This window comes from Cervus elaphus, chromosome 9, assembly GCF_910594005.1.
Source record: "Cervus elaphus chromosome 9, mCerEla1.1, whole genome shotgun sequence".
Taxonomy (NCBI): domain Eukaryota; kingdom Metazoa; phylum Chordata; class Mammalia; order Artiodactyla; family Cervidae; genus Cervus; species Cervus elaphus.
The window spans coordinates 7,826,583-7,848,275 of NC_057823.1; the positions used below are offsets into that span (position 1 = coordinate 7,826,583).

The 21,693-nt window shown below is 46.0% G+C and overlaps 1 protein-coding gene across 8 annotated transcripts in view; it reads right to left on the minus strand.

Annotated features, from left to right (window-relative positions):
• The window catches only part of GATAD2A (GATA zinc finger domain containing 2A), a 92,782-nt gene extending 79,102 nt beyond the window's left edge, over positions 1 to 13,680 (minus strand). Inside the window, exon 1 of one of the 8 annotated variants that reach the window (XM_043910828.1) lies at positions 13,315 to 13,680. The gene's annotated coding sequence lies outside the window, so the exon portion shown is untranslated. Of the gene's footprint in view, positions 20 to 59; positions 80 to 8,604; positions 8,624 to 13,314 lie in introns of those variants that run through there. The other 7 variants (XM_043910823.1, XM_043910827.1, XM_043910826.1 and 4 more) reach the window with 7 other exon arrangements.
• Between the last annotated feature and the right edge of the window lie 8,013 nt (positions 13,681 to 21,693).

Genomic DNA, 21,693 nt, shown 5'->3' on the forward strand with positions numbered 1-21,693 from the left:
CCGCGGCACAGCCGAGCGGGCCGCGCCCAGGGCTGACTCACGGCGCGCTCACTGCTGACCTCGCTCCAACTGGGCCGCGAGACATCGAGCAACTTCTGAAAACCGAGGTTAGAATGCCACCCCTGCGGGATCGACACACAGAAGTTCCCCTCCAGGGGATCGGCGAAACCATAATTCCTCCAGCTCAGTAAAGAGAGTTCTACAAAGTAAGCGCCAGAGCCACCCACTTAAAAACACTTAAGAGATGACTGCTCTCCCTCTCCAGTTACTTCCCAATCTGCCCCGTGCTTCTAGGAGAAGGTGAAACCTCCCAAGAAAGCAAATCTGCGCCCTTCCCTCTGCAGTGACGTGGAGGAAACACGGGAAACAGTCTAACCCGAGAGGATGGGCTTTGGAGATATTCAGCTATATAAAGCAAAACACAATTTTAATAGGCAAAATAAAATACGTTGTATTACAAGAAGCTCTCAATATCAAGGTTAGGTCCTGAAGAATCACCAAAAAAGGCCCTTCCCAAGTTCTTTTTATGGCATTAATACAAATAATTCATAATGAGACACCTAGATAACACAGCCTAATACATATTCATCAAGTGAAACAAAGTTTCACCAAACATACCTTTACCACTTGAAATGTAGTGATATTTTTGTACTTCATTTTTTTAAAGAGAATCAATGTAATTCTGACCCACAGCTGGTCTTGACCCCAAACTTTAAAAACACTTAATGTAGAATAAGTTTTACAAATTAAAGTTTTCTGTCATGTCCCCCGCCCCCATCTCAATAAGAAGTTCAAAAACGCCCATTTTAATGGTGAGTTCCACACCTAACTGGCAACTTTTTGTTGCTGATTCCACCCCCAACCCAACCCAAAACATCTTTCAAGGGCTTAAAGCCAACATCTGGTACGACCTCTCCAGGGCCAAAAGAGAAGCATTCCTCAAACTAAAAATGATACAAAATACAAGTTGTTGACCCTCAAACACCTTGCCTGACCCAGTTTTGTCAGCAATTTGCCTTGCTACAAAGAAATTTAAATGTTCAAATTCAAATTCAAAAACCAAACAAAAAAAGTTTATTCTCAAACAGGTAACTGGGTAGAGGAATGCAGAAAAATCCCTGATCCCAGAGGCAAAGGTAGTTTAAAACAAGTATGATTTTCACTCTAATTTGGCAACTCTGTTATTTTGAGAACTGCTTTATCCAACAATTAGTGAGATGATGTATATTAAAGCAATACAGCTATGTTAAAGCAATACAAGCAAAATATTACCTCACTGCTCCTCAACTGGGTCGTGATTAATCCAACTTAATTAACTACAGACACAGCAAAGTGTGGTCAGGTGGGAGATCCAAGACTTGAGTCTGACATAGGGATTCCAGAATATGAGCTGGCAAACCCTGTGCAAATCACCCAGGTGACAACCATCCTGTTTTAAAGAGGAAGGCATCAGCTGTGACACAGTAATGACACGGCCCCATGGACTGAGATGTGAACTGGTGACAGGTGGTCCTCCAAAGAATAGTGCCAACTTCTCTGGCTGGCAAAGGGTGAAATGGTTTATTTTGTGATAGGAAGAGAGGACCAAGTGTGTAGATGGAAAAAGCGATGGTGAATCCAGACCTGTTTGGGGTCCCAGATGCTCAGGTGGGTGAATGCTGATGCTGCTTGGCTTTGAGGCCTTGTGTCATTGTACTGGACTAAACAGCAAATAGTTCAGCTGGCTGAACTGAGATTCAGCTGATTAAGAAATATGCTGCAATCACCTTCAGATACCATTCTAAAACAAAGCACTAAGAGACAAGCAGGGCTAGAACTATGTTTCTCTTGAAGTTTTTTCCCTCTGCCCTAAGAACGAGGCAGTCACTTAATATGTATAGATGCCAGTTAACATAAAAACACTTCTGTTATTAAGTTAAAAAAATTTTCTGCCAAATTCACTTCATATCCTTCAGATCAGATCCTTGCTAATAATAGCCAAGCCTCCTTCCACCCTAACCACTGAAGAAATATTCTAATTATCTCTCTAACATACTATTAAATAAACTTCCAAACACCATCTGAGCTAAATTCCTGTACAACAGAGGGACTGACGAAAAGAAATTTGGGCCAAATTCCATGTTCGTGTCCTCGTTTATAAAGCAGAAATTGGTCAAAGGCTCCAAAGTAGTGTGAAACTGACTGAAAAGGAGTAGCATCACCTACTGAATGTTTAAGGTACTGTACTTTTTGGGTTTTAATCAGAAAATTTCTTTGAAGTTTCTGGTGGACAAAAATTTAAGATGTCTTATCTGATAAATAAGAACTGGATTCTGTAGGCTGGGGAGCCTAGAGGCACCACCTAAACAAGGTTCACAGGCTGGTGGCACAGAAAGACACAGAATGATTTCAATGCAGAAAATGCCTTCGTAGGAAAGTCAGGACTCACAGAGGAAAGGACTGCTCCCCTCCCTGGGGAGGGCTCTGGGAAATCTTTGCGGATGTGACATTTGAGCCAGCTCTTAATGGATGGACATCCTAGGCAACGAGAATAGCAGAGGCAAGGGGCCAGAGCTGGCTACTCCTGGAGTGGCTTTGGCGCAGAAAGGGCTGAAAAGGGATGGATTCATTATCCTTTATACTTTCTAGATGGCTTTCTCTCTCAGAATGCTTAAATTCACAAGCTAAGCAGGCCTAGTTATGAAGACTTTAACCAATTTTTAGATTACCGCTATCAAACAGTGACACTAAGCTCCAATTTGTATTCAAAGAAGCTCTCCAAAGAATAAACAGGTTGTTCATTCAAGTTTAAAAAAAAAAAAAAAGAGACTTCCCTCATGGCCCAATGGCTAAGACGCTGAGCTCCCAATGCAAGGGGCCCGGGTTGGATCCCTGGTCAAGGAACTAGATCCCACATGCTGCAACTAAAGTTTGTGCATGCTGCAACTAACTCCCAGTGCAGCCAAATAAAAAGTTTAAAAAAAATTTTTTTAAGGTACCCTTATGACAAAGAGCAGTAGACTTCCCGGGTACCCAGTGGTTAAGAATCTACCTGTCAATGCAGGGGACATGGGTTCTATCCCTGGTCCGGGACGATTCCACATGCTGAGGGGCAACTAATCCTGTGCACCACAACTACTGAGGCCCACAAACCCTACAACCTGTGCTTTGCAACAGGAAAAGCCACCACAGTGAGAAGCCAGTGCAACACAACTAGAGAGGAGTTAGCTCAACGCAACTAGAAAAAGCCTGCATGCAGCAACAAAGACCCAATGCAGCCAAAAATTCATACACACATACATAAATAGAAATGTGATCATAAAATTTAAAAAAAATATTTAAAAAGAAAGAAAAACAGCACTGACAACTTTCCACACTTTGCATTTTTAGTACTCGAAAGTCTAAAACTATTTTCATTGAGTTTAGAGACAATATAACCACAGTCTCTAAGAGGATTATTTTTAAGTTTCTTATTTCACCCCAAATTCATACTCAGATGGTGAGATTACAAAGCAATTGAGTTGGGAAAGGAAAAGATTTGTTTCTTTGTGAATTTCATCTCCCTAGTACTTTGGTATTTTTGGTACCTTTTTCAAGGACCAGAAAAGAGTTAAAGGGGATGTACTTGAAGAAAAATACAATACTCCCAACACATTACAGCTGCTACAACAAATGTCACTGTTTAAAAACAATCACAACACTTTTACACTAGATTCGGAGTTTGTGGGAGCCATCAGCTCCTATCTGCCCCATCCCAGGAAAGCTCTCTGAAGTGCAGCTCTCTGGAGATGAGCCACCTTGTCAACATGTGTTTGAGTATCCTTTCTAACCACAACTCTGAACACTTAAGTGTCAATGCAATGTGGAGTTCAGGCTCCATGTGTAGTTAGTCTCTGTGACCTTGACGATATCCCTCTATTACAGGGTTCTGAGTACAAATGCTTCCCTAAAGGGTTAAATACAAACTGCTAAGAAGTACCACTGTGAACCGTGAACCGGAAGTGTATCTCCCACTCTGTCTTCATCTGCATGTGTCACCAGTTGGCAAGGAATATCTCTTTTGTGTCTATACACGGCCGACAAAAAAAAGCACATCTAATTTAGATCTATTTTAAGTCTTTGAAAAGTTAGTCAGTGAACCATGTTTTCTATGAATTAAAGAATTAAGAGGGGAAAAAAAAACAGAAGACGACCAGGGAAAAAAAAAGTGCTATATGACAGTCTTAAGTCTAGAAATAAATCTATTCAAACACGCTTAACAAAGAAAGTGTTAGTCACATCATTCATCCTTGGATGCTAATAAACATCATTGGTTTTGACATTTAGAAAAACATATTTTAAAACCATGGTATCCAGTTCATACCTCTATCTCCAGTTATTAAAGGGCAGATCTTCCAACTTGACATAGGAAGGAGAAAAACATTCCTCCCAAAGTTTTCCTAATAGGATGAGTACTTGCCGCCTCCACTGGTGCCCAGCATTTTACTATAGAAAATATATGAGATGGGTCTTTCTAGTTTTCTCCCTCACAGCTTGCCCTGTTCCATGCTGACCTAGTCAGGCCTACAATATTACCAACTCCTGGTTTGAAAGCAGTAAAATCTTTTCTTCAAATTTGGGTCAAAAATCAACCTGGGAGGGAGGTTCAAAAGGGAGGGGATAGAGGTATATCTATGACTGGTTCATGTTGAGATTTGACAGAAAACAACAAAATCCTGTAAAGCAATTATCCTTCAATTAAAAAAAATAAATAAAATTTTAAAAAATCAACTTTCAGTATAGATACTTTAAGAGGATAAATATAAACTTGAAACCTTTGTAAATATAAAATATAAAGCCTAAACCTTGAAAATGTCATGCAAGTTAAAAAACTGTTCTGCATGTTAAGAATTTTAGACCAGCTTAGGGCTTCCCTGGTGGCTCAGTGAGAGAGAATCTACTTGTCAATGCAGGGGACAGAGGTTCAATCCCTGACTCAGGAAGACCCCACATGCCACAGAGCAACTAGCCCGGTGCACCCCAATTATTGAGTCTGACTCTAGAGCCTGGGGGCCACGACGACTGAGACAACATGCCACAACTCCTGAAGTCCGAGCGCCTAGAACCCACCTTCTGCAATGAGAAGCCGCAGCACTACATCTAGAGCATACCCCCACTCACTGCCACTAGAGAAAAGTCTGTGCAGCAATGAGGACCCAGCACAGTCAAAAATAAATAAATAAAATTTTTAAAAAAATTTTTAAATGACAATTCTCAAAGGAAAGAAAAAATTCAAAAGCAGCGACTTCCCTGGTGGTCCAGTGGCTAAGACTGCGCTCCCAGTGCAGGGGGCCCAGGTTCTATCCCTGGTCAGGGCACTAGATTCCACATCCACAAGTAAAGATCCTGCAGGCTGCAACTGAGACTCAGTGCAGCTGAAATATATAAATATTAAAAAAAAAAAAAATCAGAAGCAGTCCCCATTATCTGTCCTCCATGTAGACTGCATACTATTACAAAGAGAGTCCGCACAGTCTGATTTCACTAGCCACCACTGGTTGATTGAAAATACTTATTCAGAGGTCAATTTAAATATAACTTTACAGTTCAATCTTGAATCCTACTATGACACATTTTATAAGACTCTCTACTTTTGAAGGTAACTGAGCTTTTCTTGCCAAAGGTGCTCCATTCAAACACTGATTTTTAGATGAGCATAACCACCTCAGGTCAAGAGAATTCACCAGACTGTTTTTCACGTCCAGGTCCCTGATGGTGCCCATGCTGTTCCTCCCCTGTGAATGCCCAGTCACCTAAAAAATAGCTCTCCCCATTTCCCCTTCCTTTGCAGGCTCTCCAATCCATCCCTCCTTCCACATTCCAGCTGCAGCATTTTGCTGCACTTTCCAGTGCATGAACCTCTCTTTTCCTAGCAGCATATTTGGGCCCCTGTATCCAGTCAGGCGCCTAACCCTTAACAAGTTAAATGAGCACTCCCATCACACTTGAAGGTAAGGTTTTTGCTATAACATACTGCAGCCACATCGTGTGTAAGTTTGAGCCTTTTTCTAGTTACCCTGTCATGCTTCAGAAGGCACAGCAAGTCCACAGGGTATACCAAGGTGATGCAGTGGTGGTGGCCGCAGCAGCAGGGGCAGTATAAGGCTACAGTGAACTAAGGAAACCCATTAGGAAAAATCAGCCAATCCAGGAACCTCTACATCAGGGGTCCCTAACCTCTTGGAATGCCTGATGATCTGAGGTGGAGCTGATGTACCAACAGAAATAAAGTGCACAATAAATGTAATGTGCTGGAATCATCCCAGAACCATCCTCCTTCCCTCCGGTTCATGGTAAAACTGTCCTCCATGAAACCAGTCCCTGGTGCCAAAAAAATTGAGGACTGCTGCTCTACATCACTGGCACTCAATCATAAACAGCAGCCTATGGCCCCAACATGGACTGGTTTGCTCTTGGGCAGTATTAACTGCCAGTGGTAGCTATCCAAACTTGGGTGCCAACCTCAAGAGGAATAGCCAGCCTTGATATGATTCTGTAACAATTACCTTTACTGTTGTTTAGTTGTTAAGTTGTGTTTGACTCTTTGTGACACCATGGATTGTAGCCCGCCAGGCTCCTCTGTCCATGGGATTTCCCAGGCAACAATACTGGAGTGGGTTGCCATTTCCTCCTCCAGGGGATCTCCTGTATTGGCAGGCGGATTCTTTACCCCTGAGCCACCTGGGAAGCTACCTTTACTAGGCACCTACAACAGTCTGGCTGCTTGCTTCATGCTTACCATCCCCACCAGCAAATGAAGAGACGAAGGCTCCAATGTTAGGCCACTTTCCTAAGGGCACAAAGCCAGCAAGTGGCAGAATCTGGCTTTCCGGCTCTAAAATTTCTCTTGCACACAGGGCTTCCCATGGCACTTTTTACCAAGCAGTAAAGACAAATAACAGCAAACGATTATCCAAGAACACACTCTTGTAGAAGGATCTATTGTCTGCTTCCGTAAGTTCTCTACACATCTCCAGAGCAGCCTTTTGCAGGCAAGCTACTGCAGGGAACCCTGTGATAATGCAACAGGAAACTGTCCTGTTAACCACCCTGCCAGACAGTCCTGAACTTGTGGGTAAATAAGCTGGGCCTGCAGTCCTGCTAAGTGCAGGTCCACTAGCTCCCAGCTCTGACAGAGCAGCTTACTGTGCAAAAAGTGAGAGCCTAACATGTTTTCTATGCTCACCCAGGAGCCTAAGAACACAGCCTGGAGGGCGGGGAACAGGAAGTGAAGAGAGAGCAAGCATCCACTTCCCAAGGGCAGCAGAGCCCAGAGGTGGGAGTCTGTGATCACGTGCACAGTTGCAATACTTGTCCACGCCCACTTCCGGCCTGGGCTTTCCTCTTCTCAGGAGTCAGTACTTGGGTGGAGAGAGAGGAAAAGAAGACTACCAGGAACTCCTTCTAATATGCTCCCTCTCCCCTGGAACCTGGGCCCTGAATGAGTATCCACCCCTGCTCTCTGGCTCCACCCCTCATAAATACACTTACTTAAGAAAAACACCTGTCACATGATTGATCTAAGTGGACTAACATCAAATCTGGACCACAACATAGGAAAATGAAACTAGTGCTTCCCCAGTCCCAGTATAAGAAGGAACGATAGGGTAGAGGGAACTCTGCGCCAAGAATACTAATACAAGATAAAGCAACCTAGCTCTTTGAAATCTCACCTTGCCTATGCCATAAACAACAGCCAAGTACTACCCTTGTCTGATTTTTTTTAAAGAGATTCCAAATGAGGCAAGAGGACATTTAGAGTTGTATATCTCTTTGCATATCTGGGCTTCCCAGGTGGTGCTAGTGGTAAAGAACCTGCCTGCCAATTCAGGAGACATAAGAGACATGGGTTCAATCCCTGGATCAGGAAGATCCCCTGGAGAAGGGCACTGCTGCCCACTCCAGTATTCTTGCCTGGAGAATCCCATGGACAGAGGAGCCTGGTGGGCTACAGTCCATAGGGTCGCACAGAGTTGGACACGGCTGAAGCAACTTAGCATGCATGCATGCATCTCTGCATAATAGGCACTGCCATGAAGAAATGCCACGGGATTCCAAAAACACACTGCCACCAGCTTCAGGAGAAGCACAGCTGAAAATGCTCTGGGAAATAACCATTCCAGAATCTCTTTTGTTTGTCCAAGACTATAGCCCCAGTCATCCTGGATCAACTAGTGCCAAGAGCCAACAATCAACCGGGAAAACACCATAATTTCTGCTTCCTTTCAGAGAGAGGAAACAGAAAAAAAAGAGTCCAGTGAGGAAATCAGAAGGGTAGTAAGGTTTTACTTCCAAACTTTCAAGAAACTCTACCCCAAAATCTCAACATCAAGGGACAGTCTCAGAGAAGCCCTGAGATATTCTTTCATTCATTCATTTGCCTGTGACCGGGACGTACGATCCTGGAGGCCTGACCGCATCTCTCTAGCCTGCTCACTGCTAGACTTCCAGCATGCAGCATGGCGTGCCTGGTGCATCATTTTTTGCTAAATTATTTGCTGGCATAGGAAGTTATATGAGCCAGAAGATCTAACACTTTCTATTTTCCAATCCAATTTAAGTTATATTAAAAAAAAAACACCCTACCTTAGAGCCACACAGGAAAACTCATAACAAGTTGAGCCCTTACTTGAGTGTTCAAACGTCCCTTATATGCCAGTTTGAAGGGATAAATTCATATCCAAGCAACACATCCATATAGACAAAGGCAAACAATCTGCAGAGAGGATAAAGTCAAACTTAATACTAGACATTCAGGGACTTCCCTGCTAGCCCAGTGGTTAAGACTCTGAGCTCCCAATGCAGGGGGCCCAGGTTCGATCCCTGGTCAGGGAACTAGATCCCACATGCTGCAACTAAGACCTGGTGCAGCCAAATAAATGAATAAAAACAAAAAAAACAAAAAAACTAGACATTCAAAATAACAACATCCATTTATTTGAATGGAACAGCTCCATAGAGTAGTTACTTCCCAATTCCAAAAGAGGTCAGCTTCTTTCTTATCATCAAAATCCCGGAGGGATTTAATGCCCCCAGTGCTGTCTCCAACAGGAAGGAAACCCTGACTTCCCAGCTATTTCAGTTACATAAATCAACAGTTTATCATCCAGAGTTAGAAGCTGGACAGTGTTGGGACCCACATGCCTTTTAGAGCAGCCTACCAACGGATAACCACGTTACATTACATCTAATAAATGTACCTAGATCAATATCATTTCTAACTATCCAAGGGTTTTTATTGCTGTAAGGATCTTTCAATTCAAAAAAAAAAAAGGTTTAAAAAACTTCCTGTTAGATAAAAGAGATGAGATGGTGGCGCCACCATCCACCAAAGTGAAGTCTGTGGTACATAAGAGACATAATTTCAGAAGGGATAATAATCCCTTTAAAGTTCTTAACCTTGTGTTTTATATTTTAAAAATAATAAACTTTGCTCCTTTCCCATATAATGGAATAAATGTCCTTAAGAGAATTAAGAGAAATTTAAGACTGGTATATATTTCTTAGCTTCAACAGTAAAATTCACTGTGTATGTATGAAAAAGAGAGGGAGAGGGGGGCGGGGGGCAGAGGGAGGGAGAGGGGATATTTTTTGGAGGGAACCCTTTTCTTCTAACTTGGGAGCAATGCAGTGGAGGCCTAGCTCAGATTTCTCACTCACTATTCCCCTGCAACCCAGGTTTTAGCTATCAGGGACAAGTGCCATCTGTCCCCACAATGAATAAGTGAAAAAGGTTGAGCCCAACTCATCAGGCCCAATTTTAAGGTGTTCACTAATTGCTAAGAAAAACAGCTTCTCAGAAAAAAAGTGTCCTGCCCATTTCAGTCCCCATCCACAGAGGCTGAGTTAGCATCTCCACAGTTCTCTGGATATTTGGGACCTCAAGGTGAATTCTGATCTCATAGGCACTATGCTACACACTCAATGTACTATTATTGTGTGGCAACAAATGCCTTTGTACATCACGTTTGCAGTCTTTTGCCCCCAAATCTGACCCATTACCCAAAAAGAATGGTTCGTCTTCCAAGGTTCTAATGTGTAAGAAGAGATCACTTATCAGGTAACTGTTTCGTATCCTTCAGTCAAGCAGTCCCAAAATCTGGCCTAGGATCCTATATGGTTCACCTTCTTTTCCTCCCACAATTCAAGTTTGTAATAATCTTCTATCTGGCCTGTGGTCTAATTATAGTAATATATCTCCTTGTCCTTAGCTCACAGGTTACCCTGTTTTACAGAGGGAGAAAGCAAGGCCAAGGCAAACACAAACCCCTGCCACAAAGCCAAACTATCTCACAACTGCTATCTGAACACAGAAAAATGCTAGACCCAGGTAGGCAGTGGATTTTGCAAGAGACAAGTCTCTTTCTCTTTGCTCTTTGGGCATATTTAGCCTTGGCAAAATATCAAACGTTTCCTGGTCTGGGAGTCCAGGCCAGAACCATAGTCTCCTGAGCACAACAACCAACCTTTATTGCACACCAACCATGTGCTAGGTGCTGTGCTGGCTGCCTCTGGTTCATTATCCTAGATTCACACATCTAGGAAGCACTTCCCATTTCTAGGCACCTTCACACATATTCACAGAGATGTGACCCCTGCCTCAAATATTTAGTAACGTGCTGATCTTGTGCCATAACTTATCTAGGGCCACACAGCTAGGAAGGACAGACCCAGAATCTGAATCAGGTCCTTCTGACTTCAAAGCTCCCCCTTCCCTAACACCTCACCCTGCCGGTCCTATGGGTTTCATTTCAAATAATAAACATGTGACAGCACTTCTCTGCCCTGTCTCAGGACATCTTAAGCCCCGAGTTCCCCACCATCTTCCTTTTCCCTTCAGGGCAGTGCCTACAGCTGACCAGGAAGAGGCAGTAGAGAAGCAACCAGGTCCGTGGCAGCTTCCTGCCTGGACTTGACTACTGCAGGAGCAGAGGGCCCAGGAAACTCTCCAAGCGCTTCTCCACAGAAGAAAATAGCTCGAGTTGAAACTTGTGTCCACATGGTCCACCGACAGATTTAGAACTCAAATTATAGCCTCGGCAGGAGCCTTCACAAAGGACGCAAATTAAGCAAGACCCAGATGGAAATGAACAGGAGAGAGACAGTCTTAAGTCAAACTGTAAAGTGAACTGAGGTTCTAGCAGAGTCAGAGGGAAGAACTGGTTGAAATGCTAAACCCACCAAATTCAGCCTCTATTTCGGAACTCCACTTCAGGAACATTTCTACCCATGTTTTTAGCCTGAGACTTGTGCATGGACACGAAGTGGTTACAAGTTACTCAGGTTTCAAATTGAGTTCATTCCTGTCCTTTGGACCATCTCTCAATGCCAGCATTCATCAACTTGGGCTCCAGAGAGCTCTGCGTTTGGCAAAACAGATAAAATTAGCTACTGGAGTGAATTTGGAATCCAGGGTGGGCCACTAAAATAAAGTACACATGAGATTTGTAAAAGCCATGTAAAAACTTCCTTTGAGCCAAGCTGAAGGCACCTAACTTAGAGAAATGAATTCAAATCCCCTGTTCTCTGCCTCCCTTCCTCCCTTCCTGAATCGAAGGTGACCCATTTCCTGCTTCTTGCCCTGCCTTTCAAACCAGAGTGTCCCACAAACTGAAGATCCACTAGAGATCAAGGGGTAAGTGAGTCGACCTCAGGAGAGAAAACACAGCAGGAAGACCTGAACGAGTGTTTTTTTTTTCCTTCTCCTTTTGCAGGGGTTGGGGGTGAGTTCTAGCGCACAGAGGACTGAGGGATGGGACAGGAAGTGGGTCAATCCCACAACATGAAGGTGTGATAATGGGGTACAATGCTCCAGCCCTGTCCGTCCTGTCTCTGCACTGGCCTGACAACACTGTAGTGGCCCCGTGACTCAAACATGGAGTAACCACAATTGTCATTTGACAACAGCTCTTGCTCCCCCAAATCTAGCAGGCCTTAAAAGGATAAGAGAAAACAGCGTTTTGTTTTTTGCCTGTCTCCCAATTTCCCTTCCAGCCACAAATTCCTCCAGGTCCCCTGAAGCTGAGGTAAAAATTCAGAGAATACCCCTAATCTGGCCAGAAAGAAGAATGAAGGTGGGAGGGGCATGTTTCCAATCTCTCCTTCCAGAACAGAGAGAAGTGAGTACCAAAAACAGAAACAGGGGAACTCTGAAGTTGGGGTCTCGAAGGAAAAGTGAGGGAAGAGTTTTTGCATTAGAGAACCAGGAGGGAAACCTTAGGAAAGGGGAAATGTTCTCAGGCAAGTGGAAGGAGAACCCCTGGGAATGGAGGGGGACCCTTCAGAGAAGTGAAGAAACTCATTCCCTCTTCAATCAGAGAGGGGGTATCTTGAAAGAGTGGAGGCATACCTCAGGGATGTGAGGAGCCTAATAAAGTGAGACATTTCACTTTAGGAAGAGAACCTCTGGAGAAGCCAGGGACCCCTCCAAACTCTGCAGCACCCATAGATTAGTAGGAATCCCCCACAAAATGGAAACTGTTTTGGAAAAGTGGGAAACATTTCCTCAAACAAATAAGGATCCAGTCATACGTATGGGCACTTTGGAGTAGTGGGCCCCCTCAGGAAAATGGAGGTACTCATCAAAAAGTTAGGGGGTCCCATCAAAAGTGAGGACAACTCAAAAAAGTGGGGAATACCTCCAAGAACGATTCTGACAGAAGCAGGAACACCTCAGATTAGTTGAGGGGGAGGCACATGGGGAAAGGAGGAGGTCACCCAAAGAAGTGGGGACAGAGAAGCAGGGAGAGCAACGCGGAAAGGTAGGGGGGAAGGGGAACCTATGAAAAGTAGAGAACACCTTAAAAAAGGGCAAAAAAGGAATACAGTACACAGTGGGACAACAGCTCAGAGAAGCAGGGATCTCCTTACAGAGGTGGGGGTCCCCCAGAGAACTGAGGGGGAGGGTCCCCTAGAAACAGGAATACCTCCTCAGAGAAGTGGCGGTCCCTCAGGGAAGATGGGGGTCGGTCCCAGAAAGGGAGGCGGTCCCGCATAAAAAGCAACCCCTCGGAGAAGCAGAGGTCCCCTTAGAGAAGTTGAGAGGAGGTGTCTCAGAGACACGGGGCCCTCAGAAAACGGGCCCCTTAGCGAAGCAGGAGGTCCCTCAAAGAGATGGGGCACCCTCAGGGAAGGGAGGCTCCCCTCAGAGAGGCAGAGTCCCTTAAAGAAGCAGGTTCCCCCAGACAAGAGGGTCCACGCATGGAAGCGGCCCCCTCGGAGAAGCGGAAGCCCCAGAGAAGCCCGGGGCACCGGAAGCCGGGGACCCGCCACCAGCGGCGTCCGCCCCTCACTCACCGAAGTTGCTCGGCCCCTCTGCGGGCGGCTGCTGGGCCCCAGACGGCCTCGGGTGGCAGGGTCGGATCCCGTCCGCTCGGGTCTCGCGGCGGCAGCTCCCTCAGGTGGCGCCCGCGGCGGCGACCGCGGCAGCGACAGGACGACGGACGATCGACCGACTGACTGCGCGGGCGGCGCGGAGCGCGTTCGGGCAGCGGGGGTGCGCGTGCGCGCTCCGGGGCGCTGACCCCGGGCGGGAGGAGCCGCCGCGCCGCGCTCGAAGCCGCCGCTTGGTCTCGCCGCTCCGTCTCACACTGAAATTGCCCGCTTCGCAGCCCGGCTTCCCCGGTTGCTAGGCAGATTTCGCCTCTCACACTTCCGGGTTGAGGCACGTCTCACCGAGTGGCGGCGCCGCAGGCCAATGAGGTCCGGCCAGAGTTCCCGGGATCCGCGCCCCGGAGAGGGCGTGGCCAGCCTCGTGACGGACAGCATTCGGCGGCCAATGATCATACGGGCCGGCTGGCCCTCGGGATCGCGCCGGGGGCTTGGGCGGGCCCGAGGAGGCGGGACAAGATGAATGACATGCGCTTTGCCAATGGGAGAGTGGAGCGGACCTCCGGTCCAGTCAGGGCTCTTCGGGGGCGGGGCTTTAGCTTCGGGGCAGGAACACCGCGAGGGGCGGGGCATGAGGACGCGTCATTCTGTGGTCGGCTGCTCGGACACTGGCGGGGGGTTCTGCCCGGCTACCCGACGGCCGACAACTGTCTGGGCAGGGGGTTCCCCGCAGTGCTCAGCAGGGGCGCCCCACCCACAATGCACCGGAGGCGGCTTAGGCCGGGCGGGCGTGGGGCGGTTACGCCGGGCAGTGGGCGGGGCCGCATGAGGCGCGCTCTAAGGGTTCTGGGCGAACTGTGGCCAGCTCTTGTTCCCGAGGGGATTCGTTGCCCTGGGCTCTCTTCTGACTAGAGTCACGGGTTCGACCCTTTTCTGAGGAGAACTTTGAGGAATCTTGCCCCTGGCCCCTCTTCTGAGAAGAGTTTTAGCGATTCTTGCCTTGCCCACTTTTCTGAGAATTGCCAGGATAAGAATGATTTTGTACATTCAGGACCCTAGCTCTCTGTTTTAAGAAAACTTGTAGGGATTCGGGCCCCTGTCCCCTTTACTAAGGAGAATTTGGGGGCCCACTGCCTTAACTGGAGAATATTTAGCGAACATACCCTGCCTCTTTTCTGAGCCCTAGTGGTGGCCACTGGGCTTCTTCCTCCCTAGTCTGAGGGGCAGTGGGGGTTGCATGTCCTTGGCCTTCATTTCTGAAGATAACTTGGGAAATTCATAACTTGCAAGTCCTTCCTTCCACCAGAGGAGAACTTGGAACTTAAAGCACCCTTCCTCTCTCCGGAGAGAAATTGCAGGAAACCGATGGCCCCTCACCCTTTTTACTCAATAATTGCCAAGGAGTTGTGCTCCCTGTGCTTTTTCTAAGCAGTGTTTGAGTGTTGCAGAAAGAGTTCCTCTTTTCCTAAGAACTGCAACCAATGAGTTATCCATTTAGCCCTCCTTCCCTTTTTTTCTTTTTTTATGAGAATTTTTCCAAGCAGCTGTCAATTCTTTCCCAAGGGTCGAATCTGTGGCCCTTCTTAATTCTGTCCCCTATCTGGCTCTTCAGTTCCACTTTTCTGCTCTACTGAGTGGGGCCCTTCCAAGAAGCAGTCCTTTTTCTCACCTGTCCCCAGACAAAACTAAGCAGTAACTCAACTCTGCTGGAGCATCACTATGGCCTACCAGGTGTCTGAGGCTTTCACCTCTGTCTTCCCTCAGCTGTTCTGAACTCCTCCCCTGATTTATCCCCAGGGAGCCTAGTTATACCCTTTGCAGCAACCAGACATCCATTGAATTGAAGGGGTGAAGAAGGCAGCCATGAGAAAGATCCACAACACTCTGAGGTTTCAATATGGCAAACTTTATTGACCCCAGCCCCATCCCCACCGACCTATGCACAGAAATATGCAAGATGCTGGGATACCTGAATTATAGGATGTAACTTGTGAGCCAGTATGAGGACAATAAAGGGAAATAGGCCTATTGGACAAGGCAGACTGTTATACTAAAGAGATACCAAGACTATGTTCTAGGAATGTAGAGGAGGAAGTGATTAAATGAGATAATGGATGTGAAAGTGCTTTGTAAACCTTGAAGCACTGTTCCCTTGTAGAAAGGATTATTGTTATTGTTACAAGTGAGCTGACATTCCTGGGAGAAAAGTAAAAAATAAATGCTGAGAGAGTGATGGGAGGTTGGCAGAGAGCCCTGTGGGGCCTGATTCCCTGAGTGAGCTCAGCCTGGACCCAAGTGGTAAGGCTGACAGAATCCTTGACTAGGAAAGGAAACTTCTGGAAACATAAAGACACCATGTTCCCAGAGTGCCTTGTTTGTACCTCTGTTGTAGCACTTGCCACATTCTACAAGTGTCTAAAGCAGTCTGGGTGGACAGTAAACCCTTGGACTATGGTGACTGGCAGAGCTGGGGTCAAACCCACACCTGTCACTCTAGCTAGACCAGTTACTTCCCTTGCATGCATGCTTAGTCGCTCAGTCATGTCCAACTCTTTGCGATCCCATGGGCGGTAATCTGCCAGGCTCCTCTGGCCATGGGATTCTCCAGGCAAGAATACTGGAGCGGGTTACCATTTCCTACTCCAAGTTACTTCCCTTAGCCATATCTAAAAAGGGAACACCAGTTTTCTAAAGGTTGAACTGAGGGTTGTGAGCTCAAAGTGCCTTCTGTGGTACCTGGTGTGCAATAGGACTTGGGAGCTTTTTGTTTCACTCAAGTCACTAACCAGGATGCTTTCTGAGAGCAAGAATACAGCCTTATTCATTTACGTAATCCCTCAGTGCTTTTATAGTTCTGAATTGAACTGGGATCAAAGAGCAGTTCATTGTCCAACCCCTTCATTTTATACATGAGAAACCGAGAGGCCCAGAGGGCAACTGTGACATGTTCACATCCCGCTGGTACTTTACGGCTGAATCGTAAACTTGCACTGTTTTAATCTCAGTTTTGGCCTCTGTGCAGAAAAGATGAGAAAGAGGGAGACCTGTGCCCCTGATCCGTTGTGCAAGGCAGAGTCATGTAAGAACCCAGAATTCCCTGGGCCTAATCTCTCTCTCAGGCAATTGTAAGAAGGTTCTGGAAATAGTTCTAATAGAGTCCCCAGACTCAAAAGCAAAGGGCAAGTGGGGGCCTTGACCAGGGTCAAGGCTACCTAAATTAACTTTATCAAAGGGAAATTGCAAGTGAAGTGAGGTTATTAATATTTCAGAGCTACTCTATGTAGTTTCCAGACTGATCCCTGAAAATGTCAGGCCCTATAATTACATCTCACCTTTTTATTTTAAGAATGCACAGAATTTCTCAGATTCTCTGGGGAAAGGGGAAAAAAAAAAAGCATTGCCTGGAGGCGGAAATGTTGGTTGAATTAAGAGATGTCAATGAAGTCTGGAATTCTAAGCATAAACAAGAGTCCCATTTGGCTGGAAAATTATATCTTTGAAGAATCAGAGGCAAATGGCGTTCGTTGGAGAGAGTGAAATGACCCACCAAAATGGATGACAGCACAGCTTCTGACATTAGAAAAGAAGAACACTCAACTCATACCAAGGATGGGCTTTCCTTTCCACACTGGTAGCAGTGATTGCATCTTTCTGCATCAAGGCGTGTCCCTTCCTGGGTCTGGGAAATCATGTGGGCAAACTGGCTAAGTGACATTCACATCCAAATAGGGAAATGGAAACTGAGCCAGGTGAATGCACAAGCGGCGAGGAAGGCAAGGCCTCAGCAGTAGTTAGAAAAATGAGGACCTGGTGGGTTGCCACCCTGCAGAGACCTTCTCTTGGTGTCGTGGTCCTGGACAAGGAAGAGTACCAATTGACAATGAGTAGGAAGGGTACTAAGCACGAATATCAAAGCCTACAAGTGTCCCTCAGTGATAGTGGCAGTTCAGGTACACACAGTCAAGTTCCTCTGGATTCTTGGATTGCCTAATTCATTTGGGTTTGCCAAGCACTATGAGGTCCACCTGGGCTTCCCAGGTGGTGCTAGTGGTAAAGAGCCTGCCTGCCGGTACAGGAAACATGAGCGACTCAGTTTCGATCCCTGCATCAGGAAGATCCCCTGGAGGAGGGCATGGCAACCCACTGCAGTATTCTTGCCTGGAGAATCCCATGGACAAAGAAGCCTTGCAGGCTACAGTCCATGGGGTCACAAAGAGTCAGACACAACTGAAGTGACTTACCATGCACACACGTGAGATTCACATATCTGAGTTGCTAGTCTACTGAAACGTGCACTGTTCGGCTGATCCACTGGAATCAGCTTTGATTCTCCCAGGAGAAGGGTGGTAATAAGTCAGTTCGTTTGGAGAGGGATAAATTAGGGGGATCTTAGTCCCAGACACTGAATTTAAAATTCCTGTTGCTGCTACTCTGTGCGACCCTGTGAACTGCAGCCCGCCAGGCTCCTCTGTGCATGGGATTCTCTAGGCAAGAATACTGAAGTGGATTGCCATGCCCTCCTCCAGGGGATCTTCCCAACTCAGGGACTGAGCCAGTGTCTCCTGCATCGCAGGCAGATTCTTTACCATCTGAGCCACCATGGAAGCCCAATTTTTTTTTTTTTTTTTTAAATTGTTTGTTTGTTTTTTTAATTGTTTTTGTCTTCTTTTTTATTTAGTTTATGGAAGCCCAGCTTAACTCTAGTATATGTAAAATAGATAAACAACAAGGACCTACTGTATAGCACAGGAAATGATACTCAATATTCTATAATAACCTTTAAAGGAAAAGAATCTGAAAAAAAAAAAGATGTATAGGTATGTATAGCTGAATCACTTTGCTGTATACCTGAAACTAATGCAACATTGTAAATCAACTATGTGTTCTCTGCTGTGCTAAGTCAAATTGGGCTGCCCTGCCCTCCTCCTGGGGATCTTCCCAACCCAGGGATCGCACCTGTGTCTCTTATGTCTCCTGCATTGGCAGGCAAGTTCTTTACCACTAGCACTACCTGGGGAGCCCTGCAAATCAACTATACTTCAATTTAAAAAAAGACAGTCAGTCCCTGTTTCCAGAGAGAAATAGACACCACTAAATCAAGAGGTTGGCCTAGGATGTCCCCCTGATTCCCTAAGAGAAAGTCAAATAGCACCTGAACTATGCGGGGTTTGGCGGGGTGGGCGGAGAACCTATGTCCCCTTCATTGGCAGGCGGATCCTTAACCGCTGGACCACTGAGGAAGCCCTCCTTTTTCTATCTACTCTTTTCAAGTTCCATTTCTACCACAGATGCCTGGACTACCTACCACGTGCAAACTGTTAGACTGATTCTCTTAAATCATGGACCACATGACACCCCTACTCAAAAAACTTTGATTTTTAAGGAGACTGTATTACTTTATAAATCAGGAAGAAAAAAAATTTTTTAAATGACCTCCATCACCAAAGGTAAAGATTGAATCCTGACTTAATGTTTTAAGCCCTCTACTTGCCCCTTCTTTTCACTACAGTTTCTTCCTGGATGCTTTCTTCAAGAATGCTATCTTACATTGATTAATGCAAAATTTTCCACATTGAATTCCAGGAGACATCAGAATGACTCAAGGGACTTTTCCTGGTGGTTCCGTGGTTAAGACCGCACCTTCCAATGCAGGGAGTACAGGTTCAATCCCTGGTCAGGAAGCTAAGATCCCACATGCCTTGTGGCTAGAAAAACCAACAGAAGCAATATTGTAACAAATTCAATAAAAACTTTAAAAATAGTCCACAAAAAAAAAGAACAGTCTTTAAAAAAAAAAAAAAAGAATGACTCAAAATATCAGTAGAGATTCTATGATGAGTTTCCCTGCTTAAAAAAAAAAGCTTTTTTTCAGCCAGAGAATTTGGCCAAGCCTTTCATATTGTTAATACATGTTGTTATGTTATATTACAACCCTCCTTGAGCATGTGATGTTTCCTTTTTTCCTAAAGTGAAAGTGAAGGTCACTCAGTCGTGTCCGACTCTTTGTGACCCCATGGACTGCCAGGCTCCTCTGTCCATGGAATTCTCCAGGCCAGAATACTGGAGCAGGTAGCTGTTCCTTTCTCCAGGGGATCTTCCAGCCCAGGAATCAAACCCAGGTCTCCTGCATTGCAGGCAGATTCATTACCAGCTGAGCTAACAGGGAAGCCCTTTTTCCTAAGAACATCTGTTAATATTCTGGCACCTTACAATCAGTAGCACGTGCTTCATGGCTTGAATGGGGCTGGCTGGGCTGTTGCCCTGTCTAAGCCAGCTTCTGCCTCCCTTATTACCTCTCCACCTCCCAGAAGTTGTATGAGATCAAGGTACATTGCCCCATTTTGGAGGGGAGAAAATTGAGGCTCAAGGGTTTTTATTCAGCTAGGGTCACAAATAAATAAAGCCAGAACCTAGGTTTAAATTCCAATTCTGAACAAAATGTCTGACTCTCATAGACTCTTTCCACCTACTAGGGCCATAAGCATATTGATAACTAACATTTTCTGTTTATAATCCTCATTTTTGTACATTTTATATTAAATAACTACAGAGAGTATGTAGGCTGGCTTGCCTTTCCTTCTTTCCTTCTTCTCTTCCTCCCTCCTTTTCCTCCTCTCTCATCCTTCTCTCCCTCTCTCTCTTTCTCCACTAGATAATACATTCCCAAAGGACAGAACTACATTATTCAAAATATTAATACTTACAATAGATACATGCACACATTTAATATATACACAGTGGAGATGTTCCTGATGGTCCAGTGTTTAAGACTCCATGCTTCCACTGCAGGGTTTGATCTCTGGTCAGAGAACCAAGATCCCACATGCCGCGTGGTGCGGCCAAAAAAAAAAAAATGCACAACACTTGAACAATGAATGTCTGGGTCATCCACTTTTTCTGAATGCCTGCTCATCTCTCCCCGTCACATCTTCATGTAGATAATAGCATGTTAAGAACTGTCAGAACTGAGGGGAAGTTAAGCAATCAGCTAGTCCATCTTCAATTTCCCAAATGCAGAATGCAGAGAGGGTATGACTTGAGCAAGCTTGGCATCAAGGCGAGAGCTGAGCCAGTCCCCTGGCAGAGCCAGCCTGAATCTCAAAGTCCACAGAGACCCACTGCACTTAAGCTGCTTCTAAACTCCAATGGAAGAGCAGGTGGCGTCCCATCTCCTGTCTTGAGTAGAATTCAGGAGTCCCCAGGGAGCTCTGGGCAGTCACAGGCCATGCCCCGTGGGTCACTCACGTGTCTTTGTGAGGGAAGTTTCTTTGTCACTGCCCAGCTGCTTCCTGCCTCCATGTTAAGGCCTCCACGCCAGTCTGCAGGGAAGCAGCCATCAGGGTTCCCTGACTTTGGCTCCCACCCAGACCCTGCCAGGTTCATCCTTCCTGCTGCAAGTCAGCCTCGCACACATCTGCTCACCAAGGTCCTGGTCCTCTTTATGAGAATTTTCTCCTGGGCTGTTGCCGAAGCATGACAAGAGAGTCAGGAGACAAGACATTCTCCCAGACATATAGAAACTACAGGAATGTGTCTGGTCAGCACGGATGCTCCCCTCTTCCTCCTCTGTGGCGGGCATGGGGCTGGCACTGGGTGGGTAGTAGGATGAGCAGTGGGGGTGGAATGCAAGGGCATACTTAGCGCCTCCATCTTATTTTGTTCTTTTGGGCACATGCAGATGTACAGGGTCCACTTTGGTTTTCCACACACACAGCATCACACACTCTGATCTTTTAAACCAAGTGTTCTGGTGGGCAGTTTTCAAGTTGCCCCCTCAATCAGTGACCTGGGACTGTTTTAGAATGTTTCTGAGAACTGAGCACCCTTAGCCCAACATTGCTCTTCAGTATAGAAAGGGTTGCAAAGAGTCCCGCATGACTTAGCGACTGAACAACAACAAATAGAAAGCCCTAGAAATCCCTGCATTGGGGCCTGAGGGGAAAAAGTTCCTGGATCCTTGGAGTAGGGGTATTTCTACATGTCTTGGGTTAGACAAGGCCGAATCACAACTTTGGCTTCATTCTGACAACAAATTATCTTCTTCCTAGTGCAGGAGTCTGGGAACTGCGCTAGTGCCCCCTGTCCGGGAACCTTCACTCCTGTTCCAAATGATGCAGACAGCCAGGAGCTTGCAGCTTAGGGCTAGGTGGGGCTGTGGCAAGAATTCCAGCGCAAGGGCCCAGGTTCTCCACTGGAGCCGTCACAGGCCTGTGGTCTTGGAGTTCAGGATGCTGTGGTGAGCAAGTCGAGTGGGGAGGGACAGACTGACAACAAAGTGAACAAGGCGATTTCAGCCATTAAAGATGTTGATGAAGTAGCTGGGGAGACTTTCCTGGTGGTCCAATG